Here is a 25,052-nt window from a genome sequence, read left to right as displayed (position 1 = left end):
CCCCAAAGAAGAACTGGAGGCGGCGAGAGCTGAGAGGCGCTGGTATGAGGAGAAGCAACAGCGTCAGCAGGAGCAACAATATCGGGACTACACTACTTGGGAGGAAATAGACAGGTGGGCGGTCGACCCAGAGAGAGTGCCGGAGCCCGCCTGGGATTCGCTGGAGCAGTGCGAAGCAGGTTATAGGAGAATGGAGTTGGAGAGACAAGCACGTCAGCGCAGAAGAAAGCCCGAGAGTCAGCCCCAAAAATGTATTGGGGGGAGGCTCAGGGAGAGTGTGGCAGTGTCAGGAGTCAGACCTGAGCCAACTCTCCCTGTTTATCGTGAGGAGCCAAGGAGGAGACCAGAACCAGAGCCGGTGTTAGAGGTGAGCGAAGCAGAGACTGTGAAGGAGTTAATGGGGAAAGTGGAGGAGAGAGTAATGAGGGAGTTGCTAGTTTGGTGCTTTAGGTACGATATTTGTCTGACGGATCGTGTCGGGGATTTGATGGCACCTGGGTCAGCGCTCCATACTCGTCCTGAGGTGCGTGTTAGTCGGCTGGTGAAAATTGTGCCAGCCTCACGCACTAGGCCTCCTGTGTACCTACCTAGCCTTGCACGTCCTGTGCCAGCCCTGCTCTCAGGCTCTCCAGTACACCTTCACGGTCCGGTCCATCATGTGCCACCTCCACACACCAGTCCTCCGGTGGCAGCTCCCCGCACCAGGCTTCCTGTGAGTGTCCTCGGTCCAGTACCACCAGTTCCAGCACCACGCACCAGGCCTTCAGTGCGCCTCGCCTGTTCAGCGCAGCCAACGCTTTCCTCCTCTCCTGCACTGCTGGAGTCTCCCGCCTGTTTAGCGCAGCCAGAGGCTTTCTCCTCTCCTGCACTGCCGGAGCCTCCCGCCTGTTTAGCGCAGCCAGAGCCTTCCTCCTCTACAGCGCTGCCGGAGCCTCCCGACCTGTTTAGCGCAGCCAGAGCCTTCTTCCTCTACAGCGCTGCCGGAGCCTCCCGCCTGTTCAGCGCAGCCAGAGCCTCCCGCCTGTTCAGCGCAGCCAGAGCTGCCAGCCTGCACGGAGCAGCCAGAGCTGCCAGCCTGCACGGAGCAGCCAGAGCTGCCAGCCTGCACGGAGCAGCCAGAGCTGTCAGTCTGCACGGAGCAGCCGGAGCTGTCAGCCTGCACGGAGCTGCCAGTCTGCACGGAGCAGCCAGAGCTGTCAGCCTGCACGGAGCAGCCAGTCTGCACGGAGCAGCCAGAGCTGTCAGCCTGTACGGAGCAGCCAGTCTGCACGGAGCAGCCAGAGCTGTCAGCCTGCACGGAGCAGCCAGTCTGCACGGAGCAGCCAGTCTGCACGGAGCAGCCAGAGCAGCCAGATCTGCCAGACTCTTCCAGATCTGCCAGTCAACCAGACTCTTCCAGATCTTCCAGATCTGCCAGTCAACCAGACTCTTCCAGATCTGCCAGTCAACCAGACTCTTCCAGATCTGCCAGTCAACCAGACTCTTCCAGATCTGCCAGTCAACCAGACTCTTCCAGATCTGCCAGTCAACCAGACTCTTCCAGATCTGCCAGTCAACCAGACTCTTCCAGATCTGCCAGTCAACCAGACTCTTCCAGATCCGCCAGCCAGCCAGGATCTGCCGGAGCCAACTACCTGCCTGAGCTTCCTCTCAGTGCCGAGCTTCCTCTCAGTGCCGGGCTTCCTCTCAGTGCCGGGCTTCCTCTCAGTGCCGGGCTTCCTCTCAGTGCCGGGCTTCCTCTCAGTGCCGGGCTTCCCCTCAGTGCCGGGCTTCCCCTCAGTGCCGGGCTTCCCCTCAGTGCCGGGCTTCCCCTCAGTCCCGAGCTACCCCTCAGTCCCGAGCTACCCCTCAGTCCCGAGCTACCCCTCAGTCCCGAGCTGCCCCTCAGTCACGAGCTGCCCCTCAGTCACGAGCTGCCCCTCAGTCACGAGCTGCCCCTCAGTCCAGTGGGGTTCTGGGTGAGGACTACTAGGCCATGGTCGGCGGCGAGGGTGGACTATCCCAGGACGCGAGGGGGAGGAACTAAGACATTAATGGAGTGGGGTCCACGTCCCGAGCCGGAGCCGCCACCATGGACAGACGCCCACCTGGACCCTCCCTATGGTTTTGAGGTGCGTCCGGGAGTCCGCACCTTAGGGGGGGGGGTGTTCTGTCACGCCTTGGTCTTAGTATTTTGTGTTTTCTTTAGTTATTTGGTCAGGCCAGGGTGTGACATGGGTTTATTGTGTTGTCATATTGGGGTTTTTAGTAGGCATTGGGATTGTGGCTGAGTAGGGGTGTATAGCATAGGCTTGGCTGCCTGAGGCGGTTCTCAATCAGAGTCAGGTGATTCTCGTTGTCTCTGATTGGGAACCATATTTAGGTAGCCTGGGTTTCACTGTGTGTTTGTGGGTGATTGTTTCTGTCTTTGTGTTAGTGTTCACTAGATAGGCTGTATAGGTTTTCGCGTTTCGTTTGTTGTTTTGTAATTAGTTGTTATTTCATGTATCGTTCATTTTGCATTAAAGAACATGAGTAACCACCACGCTGCATTTTGGTCTGACTCTCTTTCAACAGACGAACGCCGTTACAGCAATACACCAACACATGTCTTGTATTCAAGATCCTAAATAGACTGGCTCCCCCTCCACTCAGTATTTTTGTTAAACAGAAACCCCAAACATATGGCAGCAGATCCACAAGGTCTGCCATGAGAGGTGACTGTATAGTTCGCTTAAGGAAAAGCACCTTTAGTAAATCCGCTTTCTCTGTGAGAGCTTCCCATGTCTGGAATACACTGCCATCAGACACACATAACTCTGCCACATATCACACTTTCACAAAATGCTTGAAGACATGGCTAAAGGTCAATCAGATTTGTGGACATAATCCCTATCTGTGTATTGCCGCTTTCCATGTTGTCTGTAGCTTGTGAGGTGTGGAAACACTTTGTTGCTTTTATGAATTTTGTCTTGCTGCTTTTTGTTCTGTTGCTCTGTCTGTATGCTACGTCTTGCTTGTCCTATGTTGCTCTGCGTGTGCTCACTGCTCAATGATTGTCTATATTGTTTTTAATAACCTGCCCAGGGACTGCGGTTGAAAATGAGCCGGCTGGCTAAAACCGGCACTTCTACTGAAACGTTGATTAATGTGCACTGTCCCTGTAAAAATAAAATAATCTCAAACTCAAATGACAGTCCATCATTAATTTAAGACAATCCATAAAATTTCAAGAACAAGCGCAGTCGCAAAACCCATCAAGCGCTATGATGAAACTGTCTCTCATTAGGAAAGGAAAACCCAGAGTTACCTCTGCTGCAGAGGATAAGTTCAATAGAGTTAACTGCACCTCAGATTGCAGCCCAAATAAATGCTTCAAAGAGTTCAAGTAACAGACTCATCTCAACATCAACTGTTCAGAAGAGACAGCGTGAATCAGGCCTTCATGGTCGAATTGCTACAAAGAAACCACCACTAAACGACACCAATAAGAAGAGACTTGCTTGGGCCAAGAAACACGAGCAATGGACATTAGACTGGTGGAAATCTGTCCTTTGGTCTAATGAGTCCAAATGTGAGATTTTTGGTTCCAATCCCCATGTCTTTGTGAGACGCAGAGTAGGTGAACGTATGATCTCCGCATGTGTGGTTCCCACCGTGAAGCATGGAGGAGGTGGTGTGGGGTTGCTTTGCTGGTGACACTATCTGTGATTTATTTAGAATTCAAGGCACACTTAACCAGCATGGCTACCACAGCATTCTGCAGCAATACATTATCCATCTGGTTTGTACTTAGTGGGACTATCATTTGTTTTTCAACAGGACAATGACCCAACACACCTCCAGGCTGTATAAGGGCTATTTGACCAAGAAGGAGAGTGATGGAGTCCTGTATCAGATGACCTGGCCTTCACAAATCACCCAACCTCAACCCAATTGAGATGGTTTGGGATGAGTTTGACTAGAGTGAAGGAAAAGCAGCCAACAAGGGAGAGAGGAAATGGAAGAGTTGAATAGAGAACGAGAGAGAGAGAGAGAGAATGAAAGAGTTGAATAGAGAGCGAGAACGAGAGAGAGGGAGAGAGAGAGAATGGAAGAGAGGAATAGAGAGAGAATGTATGGTAGCAGTCCCTCATGTAGCGGCAGCAATTCATACTCTCCCCTCGTCTGAAATCGTCAGTCAAAACATCAAACAGAGAAAAGTAATTTGATTTCCTCGTTCAAAGACAGCAAGTGTGACAATCTCCAGGCTACAACAAAACATTGGTCCAAGCAGGCGGTTCGGATTTTAGCAATCATGAAGAGTTTAGGAGTTTCCTGGATAGAAGGAGGTAGCAGAAGTGGGTTAGTTGCATGCCGACTCAGTTGGCGTTCAAACTGCAAACGTGGCGGTTGATGTTATGGAGGCATCACCTACCTACTGCGCCAAAAAGCTCCGTCGCGTACGAAATAAAATCTGACAACCACAAGCAAAACAAGAGGGAGGAGAAACAAATGAGTAAAATAAATGAACATAGCATGCAGTACTATTACCAGAATATAAATGGGTAAATATCATTCATATTATTAATTTAACAACCCCCCTTTTGCTAGACTCCACATGGTCTGCTCTGTATTAGACTTGATCCTTAAGGGTCCTTGTACTGCAAGTAGTTTTTTTCCATCAGTTACATTAATTGATACATTAAAGGGAAATTTCACCACTTTTCAAACTCATATTGAGGATGAATATGAGGTTGAAAAGTGGTGAAGTTTCCCTTTAAGTGACCAGGGAGAAAGGAAAACCAGCATAAACTGCAGAACAAGGCCAGAGTAATGCACCTCAGTAATAGATGGTTGTGTGTGGCACGCCTAGAAATGAGAATGAACAGAACGGACTTGGAAGCTCTAACCCTGGCAATTGACTGGTACTGTATACTCACAATGGCTGTCTGGTATTGGGATGCAATCATGGTATCATGGTATTTTGGAATGTTCTATCAACGGATGCTGGATTGCCATGGTAATGTAGAATGTTCATTCAAATGATGCTAACTGATGTGGCTCATGCAATGGAATGGATTTTTTCTAATGCCAGTTGAGTTGACTCAACAAATCACAGCACAGATTAAAAGGGTACACTTCCTGATTTGCCTTCTTGGCATGGGTACACTCAAAATGGCTGCCAATCCACCCACTATGCCATCATTGACTTGAATGGTGACTCCCTTTCCATTCATTCTTATTTCTATGGTGGCTGATAGAACAGAGAAGCATGGCGTGAGATTAGGAGCTCCTTGCCCTGTACTCTCTGCAGCTTGGTGCGGCCGAAGGCCATGGGCAGGTTGAGCGGGATGTAGTGCTCGTGGTTACACACCGTCATCAAGAAGTCAAACTTCATCTCCGTCAAGACCTGTCAGTCAACAAACCGCTCTAGCGTTACAAAACAACTCCTAAGACAACACACTGTTACTGTAATTTAATTATGCCAATGTGCTTTCATCAATTGAAAACCCTTAATCTATTCTATGAGAATTTATAATATTCTTGTTTGCATAAAATAGACGCAGGCCAGTCTTTCAATAATAGGTAACAGAATGTATTCTCGGAGCGCGCTGCCACTTAACCACGAACAACAGTTTATATACACATCATGACGTCATTTCACTGCTTTAACTGAATCCCCTCCTCTCGACCGGGACAAAGTGAGGTGAAAAGTTCATTCTAACTTACTAACACACTCACAGGTAACTTTTGACCCCTCAACATTATCGATCACCACTGAGCTGACAGTTCTAATTAACAGAAAACCTAGGAATGCACTCACTGTCTGATCTAAAAACCCCAGAGCTAAGTTTCTGTAGGTTCAACGCTAGGTTAACGACCTTATGTGTTTACACAGTCCCCAACCCATTCGTTTCTTCCTAGTTGGAATGGTGTTCATTAACTTTAATTAATCCTTGTCCGTGTCACACAATCCCTTCTTATGAACCCATGTTGTTAATCAGATACAATAACAGAGTATAAGTTTTACTTAGTTACAGTTCCATTTAAAATGATTTGTTCAGTCATTTAATTATAATTTTACCAACACACACGTACTGGAACTCAGGATGACCAGAAACAAATGGTTTATTTTCATCCTACAAATGATTGAGATAGAGATGATTTTCAATCCCAGAGACAAAACATTGTAGGGCCACCACAATCGGAGGGTTAATAAAAAAAATGGATGCACATGTTGATTTTTATTTGTTAGTCAAATATGGTAAGGCTGATAATATAGTGTTGATCAAATGTGTAGGCATGTTGAAGGACTGCTAGAGGCTTTTTATTATACCTGCCAGGGTCATACTGTGTTATGTTACGGTAGTCAGGTGTATAGCCTGTATAATTATACTATTATCATTCATGATCCATTATAGCACACTCTTATTTTCTATGTAGGGCACATTTCCCACAGCCAATGTGCATCTACTGTCTATAGAAACCTGTACAGCAGGCTGTTTTAGTTCCCAAGTTGCATTAATGATACATGATCGACAATAGCAGAAGGGTTATTGTACAGGACCTATATAATACACGTGTATATAATAAAATGATCAACAATTTAAGAGGTACTGTGGTTGGTACGGTTGTTGGCGTCGAGTACCTTGGGGTCTTTGAGTGTGAAGGCACACATGTAGTCAGTCGTTGACCAGGCTGAAGACATAGCCTCTGTTTATAAAGGTCAGACAGCGCTATGGAGACAAACACAGATCAGGGCATTGAGAAGACCAGGGCTAACCAACTAAGCACACCAAGGACATCTTTCATATACAACACCTCACTTACACGTACACTGAATTCACCACACATTATCGCGAGTTTCAGAAGGGAGTTTGGTCTTTAACGAAGACCTCATATCAACAGTATTCCTTTTTCAGAACAGCAATAGTGTATTTTGTATTATGTCCGTCCATTAGCGTATGGTTCAGGTACTGTAATGTATGGTTCAGGTTCTGTAATGTATGGGGGCATGTAGTGTATGGTTCAGGTACTGTAATGTATGGAAGCATGTAGTGTATGGTTCAGGAAGTGTATGTGGGCCTGTAGTGTATGGTTCAGGCAATGTATGGGGGCTTGTAGTGTATGGTTCAGGTACTGTAATGTATGGGGGCATGTAGTGAATGGTTCAGGTACTGTAATGTATGGGGGCCTGTAGTGTATAGTTCAGGTACTGTAATGTATGGGGTCAGGTAGTGTATGGTTCAGGCAGTGTATGTGGGCCTGTAGTGTATGGTTCAGGCAATGTATGGGGGATTGTAGTGTATGGTTCAGGTAATGTATGGGGGCCTGTAATGTATGGTTCAGGCACTGTATGGCCTGACCTTGATGAAGCCAGCCAGGCTGAGGTTGACACAGCGGGCCTCCTCTGGGATTTCAACATGGCGGATGGTGATGTGAGGCATGATGGACAACAGCAAGGACTGGAGCACCTGGTGGAAACTGTCTGGAAACCTCTGGGCACGGGGCATCTGGTAGAACACAACACACTCATTTATAGATGTCGACAAGATGGTGACCCGGGGCATGTGAACCTCTGGGCCGAGCGACAATTCAGTTCAATAAGGGCTGAATCTTAACTTGGGGAAGGCAATTTTCCAATTGAGCTCAATGGATGTTCTATGGGTATAAAGTGTGTGGATTTGTGGTTCTGATTCGCCCCAACTACAGATAAACTAATCTTATATTAACCAATAGGATGGGAGGAAGGAACAAGTGTGCTCTTCTGGTCATTGAGAAATAGATGTCTTTCACCACAGCTGGATGCCTACGAGAATAAACATCACTAAAATGTGCACAACTTGTAAAATCCTCAAATGTACTCGTAAATATTACGCAACCTTAGTTTATCTGCAGTAAAGGCTTCAGTCTGGATTTTACTGGGCCTGTTTCTAAACTGTTGCCAAGATAGGAGTACAAACAGGAATATCCTTATCACCAACTGAACTTTGCATATCTGTAGAATGAGGAAGTGTTCATTGCCACATTTTTTGCAGTGAGGAAAGAGTGTGGAGGAAAGAGTGTGTGAAATGTAACACTGCAGCGCCACATGATAAATATTTGCATAGAAAGAATGCTAACTGTTCCCCTCCACCTGAGGGCTTGTCAGGGATGGCTGTTTTGTGTGGGTGTGTGCACTATCTTCGATGTGGGACACAAGATAAACCCCTATTCCGAATAGAACGTGCACCAACCTTGATCCTGTTGCCCTTCTGGAGGTACTGGGCCATGGATTTGGCCATTGTCTCAAAGAGGAACCAAGAATACTAGAAAAGAGGAAGAGGGACCGAAGAAGTTGGACCTACTGCTCAATTGTGAAACATTTAGATAGCGTCCCGATTGCCACCCTATTACTTCATAGTGCACTACCTTGGGCCAGAGGCCTGCATAATGCCCTTGTCAAAAGTAGTGCACTATAAAGGGAATGCAATGCCATTAGGGATGCATCCTTCCTAAGAAAGATCATATCAACAGTCTGACAACAACAAGAAACATCAATGGGTTCTATAATATGGGCTTTATAATACCGGCTTCGTGTGCAGGAATCCTGGGTGTACTGACAATAGAAAACTGCGCAAAAGTAATTGTTTCGAAAACACGGTGGGCTGTCAAAACATGCTTATTAGTGACACAAGAATGTAAGGAATCCATTTTCCCTTTCAAGGAACAAGTGGCTGGTTCAGTTGCATGTGCTGCAGTGATACCTGCTGGTCAGTATGCGAATTTACATGTTTTGCTTGAACGTAACAAGTAAAAAAGTGTGTGCATGCTGCTGTTCCTGCAAAAGCTAATGGGGATGTAAATACACACACACACACACACACACACACACACACACACACACACACACACACACACACACACACACACACACACACACACACACACACACACACACACACACACACACACACACAGAGCAGTTTGTTGCTGGTGTTGAAATCTGCTGTCTGTTTGAGGATGGCTGTAACTGCGGTGGCCAGGACTTCATGAGCGGTCCCAGAGTTCCCAGACACAAACACATACTGGGGACACAACACAGAAATAGGTATTAATACACAACCTTCACATTATCACTTTCCATGGTATGTTGAACATTATCCCAAATGAGAAATGAATGACCTTGAAGTAACTTTCAACTGAAAATGCATTACGCATCTTTACATTCATCAGTAAGGCAAGGATCAGGCATTGATTCTGCTCATTAAATGTAAACTTTATTTAACTAGGCAAATCGGTTAAGAACAAATTCTTACTTACAATGACGGCCTACCCCGGACAACACTGGGTCAATTGTGCGCCGCCCTATGGGACTCCAAATCACAGCCGGTTGTGATACAGCCTGGATTCAAACCTGGGTGTCTGTAGTGACCCCTCTAGCACTGAGATGCAGTGCCTTAGACCGCAGCGCCATTCGGGAGCCCCAAAATGATTATTGACTGTCGTGTGTGTGATGCCTGACGTTTTTACCTTCAGAAAAGAGCGCAGGTAGTTTTACAGTCCTTCCTCATGGCACCGGGAAACGACGTGTATAATCACACCGAAGAGTTAGAATATTATGGTTACTTTCCTCAACCTACATCCTTTAACGCTTCCAAAAACACATTTCAAATAACCTCGTCCCAAATCTGTTTGTGCCGTTTAGCAAACTCCTGTACAGTGACTGTTGTGTTATATTTGACAACATAAAAAAGGCCTTTTCAAATCAATGGACTTGTAACTCACATTCACAACTCTGACTATGTCTAGGTCACTATTTCATGGGGTCAGATCATGATAACGTCATAGGGACAGGGTTTCAAGACTCACCGGGTGGAGTTGACAGCGATTTCTTGAGCTTCTTTGGTTGCCGCGGTGAGCACCTCAAACAGCTGCATCAGCACAGTGGGGAGGAATTTAATGATCACCTGAGCCTCCATGGCATGCAGGCACTAGGGAAGGAGGGAGAGAGATGGCGAGAAAGAGAGAAAGGGTTGTGAGTGAGAGAGAGAGAGAGAGAGAGCATGACCAGCAGGAAATTAAGTTAAAATATATGAGGGTTGAAGTCAGAGAGACAGCAATACCAAGTGATAGCATAAATGAGGCTTCACAACAGAAGTGTCTCTCTCACCTTAAGATACTTGATGAGTTCTGCTGGGTTGCCCTCTGAGGAGGACCCTATCAGCTGGCAGTGCTGGAAGAACATGTGGAGGTGCAGATCCTAGACAGAGAAATACAGAACACAGATGTCTTATGGTGTTTGTTACAATAGCTTTAACAAGTTGTTTTAATGTTGGAAGGTAGAAGACATACTTCAGGGTATATTGTTGAAGCTACATTGGTCTTCACTTTGAAAAGTGGCTTGCTGTTTTCTACCCATTTTACATCTGGCGCTGGCTGTAAGGAGAAAAAAACAAATACAATAAAGTGATTTTAGTATCCTGCATTTTTCAATAACTCATAGTGTGCAGGGGTGTAATGGTTCACCAAAGTCAAGGTTCGGTACGTATGGCGGTTTTGGAGTGAGGGTTTTGTTTCGGTACAGCCATTCATAATGTTCCTGGCATTCCATTCTGATGCTGTGTTTGTAACCACGTGGGAGGTGGGAATTTAGCAGTTGTGAAGTCATAAATACCAGTTGGATGCATTCATATAAATTTGAAATTAGTTGAGAAATGCAGACAGGCTAATGGCCAACAAGCTGTGTCAACTATGAACCAAAAGTACAGCTATTACGCTTGTAAACAAATATAGAGTTGATAAAAAAACATTAATAAATTGCTCTTCATAAATAATGTTTTGTTGTTGCATTTAACTGCCGAAAATACTGTAACAGAGGCCATTTCCTTAGTAGGTGAGGTCAGAGGTCACCATGCGGGAAAGCGGGTGCTTGGGATGTTATGGTGCATTCAAGACAACTGGGAACTCTGGAAAAAAAAACGAGGTCAAATCATGACTGTGATCTTCAGGTCGGCTCTCTAAAAGGTTGGAATTCCGAGTGTGATGACCGGTCATAAAGATCCCAGTCGTATGAGTTAAATTCCTAATTCCCACTTGGTTACGAATGCACCATGACACTGCCTCCTTCAGATGTCACCAGAGAGGCCAAAACTCCATCCCACCAAAACAGGCTGACATTTCAGGTGGTCTTTTCAAACAGCTCTTACACTAAAAGGGCATTAGCATCATTTTGACAATTTCACAGAATTATCCCAACCTCAGTGTGGAAATATATATAAAACACAGGAAAATATGTATTTTCACTGCATTGGGTCTTGAAGTAAGCGCCCAATGGTGCATTGGCCAATTAATTAAACACTTTTGCATTGGTTTGCTTATATAGAGATGGTACTACCTGTTTGCTGAAATGGGTGAAAGAAGGAGGTTCTTAACGTCGCTCGAGCACTTTCATGAGGTGCTGAAACCCTCTATTCTCAACCACAGAGAACGGGTGCATATCTGTGGCAATAAACCAGACTGTAAAAAATAGCCTACCTATCACTCCTGTAATTTCTTTCGCCAGGTCAGAATCAGCTGCCAAGGGCTGCTTGAATGCAGAGGGGAGACGATATTGTTTTTTTGCGTTTCCATCTTGCTCTGTTATACTGGGGTGATGTCAGTGTAAATGTGTCAACATATTTGAGGTGTTGGCAGCTGCAGAGGCTATTCTCTTTGAGCGTGGCAACATACTGTCAATGTTTCATCCACCGCTCTCTGTCCATCGCCGTGGTAATCTACTGGGAAGACAAAATGTCTCTCATCTGGAGATTTAAACGATGGAGGATCCTCCAAGTCTGGTTTATCAACCCCACCACTCTCTGTCCATCGCCGTGGTAATCTACTGGGAAGACAAAATGTCTCTCATCTGGAGATTTAAATGATGGAGGATCCTCCAAGTCTGGTTTATCAACCCCACCACTCGACATTGTACAGAACTAAAAGAAACGTCCCTTTTTCAGGACACTGTCTTTCAAAGGTAACTCGTAAAAATCCAAATAACTTCACAGATCTTCATTGTAAAGGGTTTGAACACTGTTTCCCATGCTTGTTCAATGAACCATAAACAATTAATGAACATGCACCTGTGGAACGGTCGTTAAGACACTAACAGCTTACAGACGGTAGGCAATTAAGGTCACAGTTATGAAAACTTAGAACACTAAAGAGGCCTTTCTACGGACTCTGAAAAACACCAAAAGAAAGATGCCCAGGGTCCCTGCTCAACTGCGTGAACGTGCCTTAGGTATGCTGCAAGGAGGCATGAGGACTGCAGATGTGGCTAGGGCAATAAATTGCAATGCCCGTACTGTGAGACACTGAAGACAGCGCTACAGGGAGACAGGACGGACAGCTTATTGTCCTCGCAGTGGCAGACCACGTGTACCAACACCTGCAGAGGATCGGTACATCCGAACATCACACCTGGGGGACAGGTACAGGATGGCAACAACAACTGCCAGAGTTACACCAGGAACGCACAAAATAGGCTGAGAGAGGCTGGACTGAGGGCTTGTAGGCCTGTTGTAAGGCAGGTCCTCACCAGACATCACCGGCAACAACGTCGCCTATGGGCACAAACCCACCATTGCTGGACCAGACAGGACTGGCAAAAAGTGCTCTTCACTGACGAGTGACTGTTTTGTCTCACCAGGGGTGATGGTCGGATTCGGGGTTATCGTCGAAGGAATGAGCGTTACACCGAGGTCTGTACTCTGGAGCGGGATCGATTTGGTGGTGGAGGGTCCGTCATAGTCTGGGGCGGTGTGTCACAGCATCATGGGACTGAGCTTGTTGTCATTGCAGGTGATCTCAACGCTGTGCGTTACAGGGAGGACATCCTCCTCCCTCATGTGGTACCCTTCCTACAGGCTCATCTCGTTTCTTTTTTTGCTGAGTTTAGTTCCCGGCTGCACCTCACAAAAAGATAATTTGAAATGCATTAATTAAGATTCAAACTTTTATTACAACGTGCAAAGATGCTGCAGTCGTTTTAATGGAATAGCCTGAAATGGGGGTTTTTCAGCTCAGACTTACTCAAGAGGCACAGGCCTACAACGCAGTGTAAACATGGCCTATCGGCCTACTGTTTGATTTTGTATTTAAAAAAAAAAAATGTATTCATTCGGGTTCAGTGCGGACAAAACCGAGGTCCCCGTACCAAATACGTGTACCATTACACCCCTAATAGTTTTTCATAATATCGTTCTCCAAATGTTTTACATCAATGTCATCTCAGTCATATGCCACTAGCATACAAGCAGGAGAAACCTCTTCCCTGACCCCAGGTTCTCTCCAGTGCCCAGAGGGTTGTACCTTCTTGTGGCGTCCTGGGTCTTGTCATACAGGTATCCTGGGGGCAGGGTGGCAGACACAGGCAGCTGTAGCTCTATAGACTGCATCCTGCCATCTTTCAACAGAGGGGCCCAGGAGTAGCCCACGGTTACAGAGAGAGATGGACGTCTAAGGTAATGGAGGTAGATGGTAGATACACACACTCAAGACAAATACACTAAACAGACACACGCACACCCTCAAAAAACAACAACACACATTCACACACAGACCGCTCCTAGTCTTACCCAGGGACTGGACCCCCTCTCTCTTCTTGGTGCTGGTCTTGGTACTGATCTCAGAGCTGATGTGGTAGAAGGTAAAGAGGATGTGGTGTTTCTCATGAACATGGACGGGCAGCTCAATCTTTACCTGTATAGGTAGGGAAACAATCAGTCATTAATATTAGTGATAATGTTCATAGGAACACAATCAAAAGTATGAATATGTATGCACTCACTACTGTAAGCCGCTCTGGATAAGAGCATCTGCTAAATGACAAAAATGTAACATTTTAACAATTTGGTCAAAAAGCTCAATTCTTCCTACTCTCCCCACAAGGGGGCAGTAACAGTGAGTAGTATAATGTTCAGTCTGCCTGCACGTGCGCTCTGCTTCACAGGAAATAACACAGACAGCCCATGGCATAGTATTAAACTAACGCCAATTAAACCATCATTCTCAGTATGACTTGATCATGTGTCAACATCAATAGTGCTGTCCTTTCACTTGTTGAAGCTGGTCTTCCTCATAACTCACTGGAACTCATTTAGTTAACTATTCAGCAAGGCATGGGGTATTGGTCCAGGAATTGGTCACTGGAGAGTAAAGAAAAGGGGGGGCTTGGATGGTGAGGGTGTGTGGAGTCTAATCCATATACCAAACACAAGATGCCCCGCTCCCGTGGTTCTGAGATAGTCTCCTGTCCTCACCTCTCCCTCCCTTTTCCCTGGCCAGCGAGGCTCTGGTGGGTGTCTGACTAGCCCAGTGTGAGGCAGAGTTACAGGATTAACCCGGAAATAACTGGTGGACTGGACTTCAGTAGAATACTGTACTGTAGACCGACCATGTTTTAAATAGGCTTTAAAAACACCAACTTTTCAACTCCTTCCCCTATAGTGAAGCTTTGACAAGACATGATGCATTGTTCAAACTAAACTGTTTAACTGTTTTGTAGACGTGAACCATGGGAGGGGGGGCTTGGCAGGTCAGGTTTATTGAGCAAGGGTCTCACTCACCTCGTCATAGAACTTAGGGTTCTGGTTGTGGTGGAGAACGGCCGCACAGGCACTGGAGGAGAAGAGTGTCTCCCCTGGCTTTCCGTAGATACACTGAAACACACACACATACATTATTAGTCATCTACTGCTCATCCTTCGATGTTAGGGTATGCCAGTGAGTAAGTCTACAGCAATCTGTGAGCACTGATAATAACTAGACAGAAATGGTTTCAAAGAACTGTATAATCACATCTAAAATACAACGCTAGCCTCTCATGGCAGAACTTGCAACACAAGCAAACAACATCTGTAAGAAGAATGGGGAAAACTAGCTGTTCACCAGTGTCAGTTAGAGGTGAGATTTGAGTTAATGAAAGGAGAACTCTCTCACGCCAGGCTAAACTGGAGTGAGAGACCAAGCAGAACCAGGGGAGGGAAGGAGGGGCAGGCTGAGTTGCCTAAGCCCATGCATGTGATGTGGCTTTGTGAATACATGCCGTGAAGTCAACCTGTTTGGAAGTCCAGGCAGAGGTCTAGATAATTGACCCTGATATGGCAGACACAGTGAGGAGGAGAGGGGATCCGTTCGGAACGGTAATTAGGACATTGATTACTTTGGTCATTCCTCATTACTGCAGAGACGAGAGGCAGAGCCTCGGGCTAGGTCCCAAATGGCATCCTATTCCCTAAGTAGGGCACAGCGTTTGAGCAGCTCTGGTGAAAGGTAGTGTCAGAAGTAAGGCACTACCCTGGGAATAGGGTGCCATTTGCGACACAGCCTATGAGAGCGGTGGAGGTCCTCTGAAAGAACAGAGAGAGCAGAGCTCAACTGAACAGCTCAGTTGAGGGAAGAGACAGTTTCAGATCACATGATTATGGGTTGTGTACCAGCATGGAAAAAGTTGTGCATTTAGAAGCCCTGTTCCTGCGGCAACAACATGTGAAAGTGCGGTGATTACACAGTGATGCTGAGGACCCTTTCCCTGGCTAGAAGGACTGGAATCTCCAGCATGGAGTCTTATCTTCAGAGTGGGGTGAGAGTACAGAAAAGACCAGCACAGCAACAAACAACTAAAACAGGCAGAACTTAGGTCTACAGTACGGTACTGTAAATGCTAGCTTCCTAAACCATTGGCTATCATTCCATCTAAAAAACTATTCTTTAGCCGTTTGATGGAGGTTTCCACGCAGAAATATTCTACGTGTGTGGATGTTGCTCAATGTGTGAGTGAGTGAGTAAGTGATCTCATTAGTTCTCCTTGCCAGCTGTAATAACTGGCTTAGGTCAGAGTTTTTTTCTCTCCTCTATTTTTTGGCAACCACTCTGCCACTCCACTGAGTTGGACTTTATCAGCAGTTTGTCTTCTTTCCTAGGGACTCCCAGTTATTTTCACCACCTCACACACCTCTCATCCAAAACAAACGCTCACCTTTAGAGGGGCCGCGCCTTCTTCGTCCGAGTCTCTGAACTGCACACACACCGCTACGTTTCTTGCCTGGAATGATAAAAGACACTTCAGTCAACACAATAACTCCCACAGGAAGGAGGACAGTCACGAAGTAGTGAACTGTAAACACAATAACCAACTGCCCTCAATGCTTGCAAGTCAGTTTGGTGTTGCTATTTTAATCTCCCTCTCTCTCTCTCACTTTCCCTCTCCCCTTCCTCCCTCCCTCTCTCTCACTCCCTCCCTCCCTCTTCTCCCCCACCTTGGCGAAGCTCTTCTGGTTGTCGTATTTCAGCTGCAGGGGATAGACATACAGGTGGTTCTTGAAGACAGTGAAGAGGTACTTGGCCTCCTCAGGGAGAAACTCCTCGATCTCCACAGAGACCCTCTCACACTCTTCCTCAAAGGGCTTGACTGGGATGTAGGACGAGGTCACCGTGTCTGAGGAAGAAGAAGGGAGGACATTAGAGCCATCGATGTTAGAATGTCTAAAGTAGCTGTTATAAAGGCTTTATAAATGCATACATAAGGGGGGGCAAGATTAGTGTTCATTAGTGCAACTAATCAATATAACTCGTCGTCAACCATAATCAACTAATTCAATTAACCACTAACACTTTGAATTATCATTCAATCTAATGTAAACGACAGGCTAAAACAAGACTAGTTAAGGCAAATGTTTGAATATGGATGGTGTACATATCTAAATAAAACTACCCACTTGAGAGGTCTGGAGGCACACATTCGATGGTGACATTTAGTTGTCCAGGGAGTCTGCAGCTTGCTCTTCTCTGGCCTAAAGGGTGAACGTGCATGAAACAGTCAAAGCACTAGAAAACCAGCCTGCAGTGCAAACAGACACTAGGATACCGACTGACATATAGCACAGCCAGCACGCCAAGCCACCTACAGTGTACTGTCACAGCCATCATAGGTCTTATTGATGACTCACTTCCTGAAGTCAGCCAGCATTTTGATGAGGTCATCGGTGGAGATCTTGCTGCTGTCCTGGCGATAGAGAGGAGAGAACTTCCCGATCATTAAACACCTGCCCGGAGAAGAACAGACACAGACAGGATCATATTTACTGTGTAGAAGCACAGGAGGCTGGTGTCACCTTAAAGGGCTCGTGGTAATAGCTGAGGCGGAATAGAGTGGAATGGTGTCAAATACATCAGACACACGATTTCCATGTGTTTGATGTCATTTCATTCGCTCCGTTCCAGCCATTATTATGAGCCGTCCTCCCCTCAGCAGCCTCCACTGAGTAAAACACACTCATATTTACCTTGGTGTGAAGAGGATGTGCACCGTACAGGAACACCTTCGATGCAAATAAATGATCATCACACTGTCTCAAAGTAAACATTATAGTGACGAGCTAAACTACTTCTATGGTTGCTTCGAGGCAAATAACACTGACACATACATGAGAGCACTAGCTGTTCCGGACGACTGTGTGGTCACGCTCTCCGCAGCCGATGTGAGTAAGACCTTTAAACAGATCAACATTCACAAGGCTGCAGGACCAGACGGATTACCAGGACGTGTACCTGCGAGCATGCGCTGACGAACTGACAAGTGTCTTCACTGACATTTTCAACCTCTCCCTGTCTGAGTCTGTAATACAAACATGTTTTAAGCCGAATACCATAGTCCCTGTGCCCAAGAACACTATGGTAACCTGCCTAAATGACTACCGACCCATAGCATTCACGTCTGTAGCCACAAAGTGCTTTGAAAGGCTGGTCTTGGCTCACATCAACACCATTATCCCAGAAACTCTAGACCCACTATCATTTGCATAACGCCCCAACAGATCCACAAATGATGCAATCTCTATTGCACTCCACACTGCCCTTTCCCACCTGGACAAAAGGAACACCTATGTGAGAATGCTATTCATTGACTACAGCTCAGCATTCAACAACATAGTGCCCTCAAAGCTCATCACAAAGCTAAGGACCCTGGGACTAATCACCTCTCTCTGCAACTGCTTCCTGGACTTCCTGACAGGCCGCACCCTGGTGGTAAGGGTAGTTAACACATCCGCCACGCTGATCCTCAATACACGGACCCCTCAGGGGTGCGTGCTCAGTCCCCTCCTGTACTTCCTGTTCACTCATGACTGCACGGCCAGGCACGACTCCAACACCATCATAAAGTTTGCCGATGACACAACAGTGGTAGGCCTGATCACTGACAACGAAGAGACAGCCTATAGGGAGTTGGTCAGAGACCTGACCGTGTGGTGCCAGGACCACAACCTCTCCCTCAACGTGATCAAGACAAAGGAGATGAGCACACCCCCATTCTCATCGACGGGGCTGTAGTGGAGCAGGTTGAGCGTATCTAATATACCCTAGAGGAGAAGACAGATGGGGGGGAGGAGGGTTTAAGACTGTATCTAATATACCCTAGATGAGAAGACAGATGGAGGGAGGAGGATGAGGCTGTTAAAACATGATGCAGACCTTAGTGGTGGAAAACATTGCTATTAAACTTCAGGCAGGGAAGTGGCTGGCTGGCTGTCGTTTGTGGTTGAAGTTATAGAGGAAACCCAAACAGAACTCAAACTATTATGGGGTCAGTGATATGAAGCCAACCGTGGCTCTCACAGTGTCATGTGCGAGCACAAACGCACACACAAAACCATGATATTCCTGGGAGTGGCAGCACAGTAAGAGTGGAGTTCTTGAGACATGAATGGGACATTTGGATCAGTAAATATAAAATCAGCTGTGACATAATGAGTTCCATTCAAATGCTCTAGCTGTGGCTTGGCTAATGACAGTACGGCGTGGCCTAGCTAATGTCTGCTACCACAACACAGTTACATGGCCGACACCCTTAAGACAACACTTTATTCACAATATAAATATGTCTAAAGCTGGCGGAAGTAAGTCTGCCAATGCCAGTACCAGAGAGATGGGACATTAATAAGGGACCTGACTAAGGGGAGCCTGCCAGTATCAGTACCTGTACCAGTACCACACCTTAACTACCGTTGTGCTGCTGCTACTGACCGATGCAGTAGAGAGAGCTGAGGGCTGAGGGTTGAAGGAGGCTGTCCTTGGACTACACCCAAACAGCACCTCAATTTCACTGTGATCTGCTGGCCTCCGTGTCTATAAATCAGACAGTAATCGCAGAAATCTATTTCTCGGTGTCCTGCTAGACTTTGCTAGGTCCACATGCACAAACTGGGAAAGAGCTTAATCAAGTTCCATTTTTTTGTGTCATCAGCATACATTGTTTGACCAATGAGAGTGAGAATGACCATTGTCTTGATTGATTCTATTCTGTTTGATGCTCTGTTCTTCATTCTGTTTCTGGGTCTAGATGTTATCCACAGTGATTTTCTATTGTTTTCATTTCACAGGGTATTCTGCAGTCGTGTTCCATCCACCCTTGCCTATGTTCTTGCTGTTATGTTTCAAGTCTAGGGGTGGGATGTTCAGAACTGTAGTGGTCTGATTGTGTACTGTGATTTACTGCTGGGCACCGTCAGTATTGCTCCTGTGTAATCCTGTTAATGGGCCCAGCAGGAGTGTGTGAGTGTGTGTGTGTTATGACCTGAAAACTGTTTTGGTAAATAGCATGGTCTACAGATGTCACGACTTCATCCGAAATCGGTCCCTCTCCTTGCTCGGGCGACGTTCGGCGGTCGACGTCATCGGTCTTCTAGCCATCGCCAATCCACCTTTCATTTTCCATTTGTTTTGTCTTCCCACACACCTGGTTTCAATTCCATCAATTACATGTTGTGTATTTAACCCTCTGTTCCCCCCATGTCATTGTCCGGTATTGTTTTTTTTGTAAGTGCTTGTGCACCTTAGGTCTGGTGTGTGTAGGGTTGTGTACCCATTTATTGATAGTTCTGTTTTCCGGTGGTTTTTATTATTAATCTGCACAGTTGGAAACGCAGTTTTTGCTCTCCTGCGTCTGACTTCTCTGCCACCAGTACGTACCCCTTACAACAGCTTATCATGAGGTATCGTAACTTAAACGAGCAGAACCCAGAGACTTTCCTTAATATTAGAGATTGCGCACCAGCTGTTGTTAACAAAGAGACCCCCCCCCCCCCGGAGCATACCGGACGCTACCGTTCTGTCCTGCCGATGTACAGCAAACCCAGCTAACTGTATTTTATCCATGTCCTTGTTCAGACATAACTCCGAGAAGCATAGTAAAGTACAGTTCTTCATGTCCCTTTGATAGGATAGTCTCAAACAGAGCTCGTCCAGCTTATTCTCCGGTGATTACACGTTTGCCAATAGAACAGAGGGTAGAGGCGGTCTGTCCACTCGCCAACGTAGTCTTGTCAGGTATGCCGCACACTGGCCTCTATAACACCACCTCTTCCTTCGTCATATGTCAGGGATTTGGGCCTGGTCCGGGTCATCATCACCAATTTGTTTCATCCCACTTGATTTTATGTTGAGTAGGATAGCAGTCTACACGATAAATAACTTGTAATATTGGAAGTAACCATCTGGATGTCACCGTGATACAGTCTACACTACTCAATGGGTAGAGTTTGTGCTGCAAGCCGACAACACAGTGTCACAGTGTCCTTCACGTCTAACGTTATATTTTAGTACAAAAAATAGAAACAATTAATGAAAAGAAAAACTATGATTCTGAACACTGGTTCAGCCAGTCACAACTTTTTCCTCTCTCAAGTTTCTAGCTACAAGCAGTAAACTAGCTAGCTGGGAAGGGTTAATTAAGATGACTGACTGAACCAAATCTACTCGACTAGCCTCTCCCTTGTTTCAGAAAGGAGCAAGAAAGTTTCATCACGCAGAAAGGGACTCAAACGCACGGATGCCTGGCCGTCCCGTCTTGAGTCAGCAGTTTTAGTGTTCATATCATGTAATTCTACTCATTTTGCAATGTGGCGTGGTTTTACAGCTTATTTCCTGCACGGTGGCAAGAAATGTTTGCAGTTTTTAACATGACACCTGAGTGAGACTGACGATGAAAATATCAAATGGGGGCCCCCCGGGCTCGAATTCGACCGTAATTACCACAGGTTTAGATAGCTGGCCGCTAGACTAACTTACTTATCAAAATGTGTTTTGCTGACATGTGCTAATTAAGTGACTGACATAAGAGAAAAACTGCTGATGCACAACCAAGTTTCGAAATTGCACCTTGTGTATTCTACCTTGTAAGTTGAGACCCCGACTGAGTTTATCAGAGGGTCTTCAAAAGGAGAGACTCTTCCCTGTCTCATCAACTGAAAATCTAAAAGATGGAATCTGTATTAAGTAAAACAGCCCACTGTTCGCCCCCCAGCGCCTTTGTATCGTCACGTCTACTCCCGCTCCGGCGCTCGACATCACCGCTCTAAGCACAGGTCCTGGCAACCCATCTTTATGTACACCTGGCAACCATCATTACGCACACCTGCGTCTCATCATCAGTCACACCTGGACTTCATTACTCACTTGATTATTTACCCTTTGTATAGCACTCTGTTATCAGTCATCAGGTAGTATTGTTAATGTTTCTCTGTCAGACGCTTCTCTTGGTTTGTATCGCTCCATGTTCGCTATCATTAAACTCACTAACTGCACCTGCTTCCTGACTCCCTGCGTCTATGTAACAGTTATTGTTTTTGTCTTGTTGTTGAAAGGGAGGAGAAACGGAGAAGAGAAGCCTCCGGCAGCGTGGTGAAAGCTAATTCCAGTACATATTTTGTTGTTCTATCAAGCCTGTAATGATGTCAGAGGGAAGAAAAGGAGAGTTAGTTGTTTGCAGTAACCTCTGTTGTTGTAATATCCCAAACTGTCGTGGCAGTTTCACTAATTAAGAATTTCACCTTAATGTATTTATATCAAATAAGGGAGAGACAGACTACATTTCTAATCTTGGGATTCTGTGATCCCACCATAATTTCTACAGAAACACAAGCATGATTTAGCCTACTCATATGTGTGTGTGTGTTTAAACAAACCTCAACACAACCCAAGCCAACACACAGGGTATATGGCAGGTAAGGTCACTATGGTCCTACCTGAGGAGGGAAACGCAGCAGAGACTCAGACACCCTCTGTAGAATGGGAAGACCATTCCCATTCCCTGCATCACTGTTCACTCCTCCATTCACCCCTCCTCCTCCTCCACCACCTCCCTCTGGTGTAGGGGAGAGTTGGGAGGTGTCGGTCAGCATCTCTCGTACACAGGGGAGGTTGAGGTCCACATGGAAGTCAGAGGAGATCTTACAGATCTTAGACACATTAAACAGAGCCAGGCTGATGAAGAACGGCTCCACCTGGATAACAGAGGTAGATGGAAAAGTGAGTGTGTGTGTGTGTGTGGGAGAGCGTGTCTGTGTGCATTTACGAGGTACAAACAAAGAGCGTGTGTGTATGAGTGTATGTGCACTTATGTAGATATAAGCATATTGAATGAACCATTAAGCCTATCTATGTTTGAGTTTAAGATGGGAGGAGGAGAGCAGAACTATTTCCTAACCACGCAAATGTCGGTCAGCCAACATCCCCAACCCCCCCCAGCTCTACAAATGCTCTAGTGGGCATGAAGTTATTCATCACTGTGTTTCATGTCTACGATAATCCACTCTGAAGGAGGGAGAGAGGGAGTACTCACTAGTGTGCTCTCTATACTGCTGGCTGATGTCAAAAGAGGCACTGCATTCATCTCACAGCAGAATGGTAACTAACTACATTCATCAGGAAATGTGAATGTGGATCATGACATAGGTCTCTGTAGTGTAATTTGTATTTACAAGTATTTACATTAAAATATGTACTATTTTAGGATAAAACTTTTTGAATATACAGCATGAAAAATGAAAAGCCTGATGTTCATTTTGTATTTATTCTGTTGAGGTGTAGTGGTGACCTACGCTGGAGCAGAAGGGTGTGTGTCTATGTGACCTTACATTGGTGAGAACCCCGTCCCCCCCTCTCGCTGACACAGCCCTGCAGGCAGAAGGTGAGGTCATGGCAGCTGACGGCGATGCGTCGGCCGAAACGCTCCTCAAACGGCTTCACGTCAGGCTCTATACCCGAGAAGTCCAACCTCTGGAGGGGAGAGGGGAGGAAGAAGTGGAAAGGAGTGGAGAGGCGGGAGGAGAGAGAGGAGGATGTGGAGGGGAAGGAGGAGAGGGAGGTCAGGAAGAAAGATTAAGGAGGGAATGTTGGTTAGCTTCTGGCATCCATCGTCATGGAAACACATCCAATGTACATACACAGACATTCTCTAATTGAGACGATACAGTAGAATAGAATACAGTATATACATGAGATGAGTAATGCAAAATATGTAAACATTATTAAAGTGACTAGTGTTCCATTATTAAAGTGGCCAGTCATTTCAAGTAAATGTATAAAGGCAGCAGCCTCTAATATGCTATTGATGGCTATTGAACAGCCTGATGGCCTTGAGATCGAAGCTGTTTTTCAGTCTCTCGGTCCCAGCTTTGATGCACCTGTACTGACCTCACCTTCTAAACTTCCGGCGCCGACAGAGATGGCCGCCTCGCTTCGCGTTCCTAGGAAACTATGCAGTTTTTTGTTTTTTTTACGTGTTATTTCTTACATTAGTACCCCAGGTCATCTTAGGTTTCATTACATACAGTCGAGAAGAACTACTGAATATAAGATCAGCGTCAACTCACCATCAGTACGACCAAGAATATGTTTTCTGCGACGCGGATCCTGTGTTCTGCCTTACAAACAGGACAACGGAATGGATCGCATGCAGCGACCCAAGGAAACGACTCCGAAAAAGAGGGAAACGTAGCGGTCTTCTGGTCAGACTCAGGACAAGGGCACATCACGCACCACTCCCCAGCATTCTTCTTGCCAATGTCCAGTCTCTTGACAACAAGGTTGATGAAATCCGAGCAAGGGTAGCATTCCAGAGGGACATCAGAGACTGCAACGTTCTCTGCTTCACGGAAACATGGCTTACTGGGAAGACGCTATCCGATGCGGTGCAGCCAACGGGTTTCTCCACGCATCGCGCCGACAGAAACAAACATCTTTCTGGTAAGAAGAGTGGCGGGGGCGTATGCCTCATGACTAACGAGACATGGTGTGATGAAGGAAACATACAGGAACTCAAATCCTTCTGTTCACCTGATTTAGAATTCCTCACAATCAAATGTAGACCGCATTATCTTCCAAGAGAATTCTCTTCGATTATAATCACAGCCGTATATATCCCCAAGCAGACACGTCGATGGCTCTGAACGAACTTTATTGAGCAGACACGTCGATGGCTCTGAACGAACTTTATTGAACTCTTTGCAAACTGGAAACCATTTATCCGGAGGCTGCATTCATTGTAGCTGGGGATTTTAACAAAGCTAATCTGAAAACAAGACTCCCTAAATTTTATCAGCATATCGATTGCGCAACCAGGGGTGGTAAAACCCTGGATCACTGTTACTCTAACTTCCGCGACGCATATAAGGCCCTGCCCCGCCCCCCTTTCGGGAAAGCTGACCACGACTCCATTTTGTTGATCCCTGCCTACAGGCAGAAACTGAAACAAGAGGCTCCCACGCTGAGGTCTGTCCAACGCTGGTCAGACCAAGCTGACTCCACACTCCAAGACTGCTTCCATCACGTGGACTGGGACATGTTTCGTATTGCGTCAGATAAAAATATTGACGAATACGCTGATTCGGTGTGCGAGTTCATTAGAACGTGCGTTGAAGATGTCGTTCCCATAGCAACGATAAAAACATTCCCTAACCAGAAACCGTGGATTGATGGCAGCATTCGCGTGAAACTGAAAGCGCGAACCACTGCTTTTAATCAGGGCAAGGTGTCTGGCAACATGACCGAATACAAACAGTGCAGCTATTCCCTCCGCAAGGCTATTAAACAAGCTAAGCATCAGTACAGAGACAAAGTAGAATCTCAATTCAACGGCTCAGACACAAGAGGCATGTGGCAGGGTCTACAGTCAATCACGGACTACAAGAAGAAACCCAGCCCAGTCACGGACCAGGATGTCTTGCTCCCAGGCAGACTAAATAACTTTTTGCCCGCTTTGAGGACAATACAGTGCCACTGACACGGCC

The 25,052-nt window shown here is 46.1% G+C and overlaps 1 pseudogene; it reads right to left on the bottom strand.

Moving 5' to 3' along the window:
* Positions 1-25,052, bottom strand: part of LOC115139074 (dedicator of cytokinesis protein 11-like) — a 101,411-nt pseudogene that overhangs the window by 59,689 nt on the left and 16,670 nt on the right.

The sequence above is a fragment of the Oncorhynchus nerka genome, linkage group LG12 (genome assembly GCF_034236695.1).
Source record: "Oncorhynchus nerka isolate Pitt River linkage group LG12, Oner_Uvic_2.0, whole genome shotgun sequence".
NCBI lineage: Eukaryota > Metazoa > Chordata > Actinopteri > Salmoniformes > Salmonidae > Oncorhynchus > Oncorhynchus nerka.
Note: the sequence above shows the minus strand (reverse complement) of the source record. Positions and strands in the feature narration are given on the sequence as shown.